The sequence below is a fragment of the Sorex fumeus genome, unplaced genomic scaffold (genome assembly GCF_029834395.1).
Source record: "Sorex fumeus unplaced genomic scaffold, SorFum_2.1 ptg000165l, whole genome shotgun sequence".
NCBI classification, from domain to species: Eukaryota; Metazoa; Chordata; class Mammalia; order Eulipotyphla; family Soricidae; genus Sorex; species Sorex fumeus.
Window position 1 is genome coordinate 1,357,109 of NW_026606222.1, and position 2,892 is coordinate 1,360,000.

Here is a 2,892-nt window from a genome sequence, read left to right on the forward strand (position 1 = left end):
GTCATGGTCATGGTCATGGTCCTCCCGTTATTCATCGATTTGCTTGAGCGGGCCCAGTAACATCTCCATCGTAAGACTTGTTGTTACTGTGTCTGGCATATCGAATACGTCACGGGGAGCTTGCCAGGCTTTACCGAGCGGGCGAGATACTCTCGGTAGCTTGCCGGGCTCTCTGAGAGGGGCGGAGGAATCGAACTCGGGTTGGCCATGTTGGCTGCGTGCAAGGCAGACGCCCTACCCGCTGCCACTCCTCGAGGTGCCCAGGGATCACTCTTGGCGGTGCTTGGGGACCCTATGGGATGCAGGGGAATTGCACCTGGGTCAGCCACATGCAAGGCAGGCTCCCTCCCCTCTGCGCCATCACTCTGGCACAGGGTCTAGAAGTCACTGAGGACAGTGGCCGTTATCACGGTGTTGACTGTCTAGATCAGAGACCGCAACTGTCTCTGGTGTCTGCGGTGGTGCCTGTCCTCGGGGCCTTAGGGCAGTCGGCAAACAGGCCTTTCTCTCCCCGATTAAATGTGGCTTAGGTATTGCGTTGTGTTTCATGATGTTACAGACGGAATTCTTTCCCTCCATCTCTCTGTCTGGGGCATCCAGTGCTGGTGCGTGAAAACAGCTGCTTTTTGTCTGTTGATTTTCGATCCTGCAATTTGCCCGAGTTCGTTTATTAGCCCGAGCAAGTTTTCCCGGCTGTGTGATTAGGGTTTTCTATATATAGTCATGTGCCATCTGCAAACAGAGGTAATTTGACTTCTTCCTTTCGGATTGGAAAAAGCCTTTTCTTTCTCTTCCTCGCCTAATTGCTATAATCAGGGCAACCTCTCTTCGTTGAAAGACAGCCGACGGCTTCCGCCCCACCCCGCCCCACCCCAGCAGAGCCGCCTCCAAAAGGCTCCGGCCACATCGGCAGGACCCCGCTTCCCGGTCGGGTCCAGTCACAGCTCTAGGGTCACATCTCTTTGGGGACACAACAAAGCGAATTCAGACCACCAGCAGCTTCGGGGTACCCAGCTTGTGAATCTTCTCGAATGTCCTTTCTCCCTGAAGGCAGCAGAGGATGCAGGAGTTGTCTGACCTGGGTCTGGCTTCAATCCCCTCAGCCCCATCCATCTGCCCTCCCTGAGCCCGGAGTGTCCCACACAGGACTTTGTCATGCAGTAGCTCCAGCAAGAGCTTCTTTTTTTTTTCTTTTTGGGTCACACGCGGCAATGCACAGGGGTTCCTCCTGGCTCTGCACTCAAGAGTTACTCCTGGCCGTGCTCAGGGGACCATATGGATGCTGGGAATCGAACCCGGGTCAGCCACATGCAAGGCAAACGCCCTACCCGCTGTGCTGTCGCTCCAGCCCCTGCACACAGGACTGTGTCCACCATGAAATAGTTGCTAGAACTCAGACACTGGCTATGCCACTTCAGGAGACAATGGCCAGTTCCTCTCCCAGTGGACAAAGATGGTCACCTGTCCTCCCATCCCTCACTTTCCTCTTCAGACAAGGGATGGTGGGTTGAAGTATTTTGCTGGAGGGTGTATGTATTTGTTTGGGGGGCCACACCCTCAGTGTTCAAGGATTTCTCTTGGTTCTGGGTTCACGGACCCCACCTGGTGGCACTCGGGGGACTGTACGTGTCACCAGGGATTGAACCCGGGTTGACTGCATGCAAGGCAAACTGCCTTAACCCCTGTACAATCTCTCTGGTCCCAGAGGTTCTTGGAAGTATCGCCCCTCAAGATCTTGGTAGGTGCCTTCTTCCCCTTCTTCCCCTCCCCTCCCCTCCCTAGCCCCCTTCCCTTCCCCTCTATTCTCCTAGGTCTCCCTTTCTTTTCTTTTCTTTCTTTCTTTATGCTTTTTGGGTCACATCCGGCGATGCACTGGGGTTCCTCCTGGCTCTGCACTCAGGAGTTACTCCCGGCGGTGCTCAGGGGACCATATGGGATGCTGGGAATCGAACCCGGGTCAGCCGCGTGCAAGGCAAACACCATACCGGCTGTACTATCGCTCTAGCCCCTCTTTTCTTTTCTTTTCTTCTTCTTTTTTTTATATATGGGGGGCTGAAGCAATAGCACGGCGGGGAGGGCATTTGCTTGCAAGCGGCCAACCCGGGTTCAATTCCCAGCATCCCATATGGTCCCCTGAGCACCGCCGGGAATAATTCCTGAGTGTGGAGCCAGGAGTAACCCCCTGTGCATCGCCGGGTGTGACCCAAAAAGCAAAAATAATAATAATAATATAAAATAAATAAAAATAATTTTTAAAATGTATTAATTGAATTACCATGCGATGGACCATTACAAAGCTGTTCATGGCTGGTTTCCGTCACACAGTGTCTCAACACCCATCCCTCCACCAAAGCACATTTCTGCTCTGCTCCGTGGCAGGCACCTTTCTTCTTTCTCTTTCTCTCCTTTTGTGCTTTATGGTTTGCAATATTGGTGCTAAAAGGTCATTGTGTTTGTTCAGGGCGTTCAGTGCTTTTGTCGGGAAGATGAGGCTGGAGTGGCTTTTTGTAACTGGGTGGCAGCTTGATGTGACTGCTGGGGCTTCCAGAAGCACAGGGAGATGGAGGGAGGTAGCCCATCCCGGCCCCGAGAAAGCCTGGGGATTTCAGTCATAAAACTCACATATCCAAATTTTCCGCAGATTAGCTACCGAGAGTACCCCGCCTGCACAGCAGAGCCTGGCAAGCTCCCTGTGGCGTATTGGATATGCCAAAAACAGTAACAACAAGTCTCACAGTGGAGAAGTTACTGGTGCCCGCTTGAACAAATCGATGAACAACCAGAGGACAGTGCTATGGTGCTACTGTATTCGGTGAGATCTGTTCCAGGATGTACTTGTATTTGTTTTGGAGTCAGGCTGGGGCCATGGCGGCAATTTGGATGCTGGGGGCT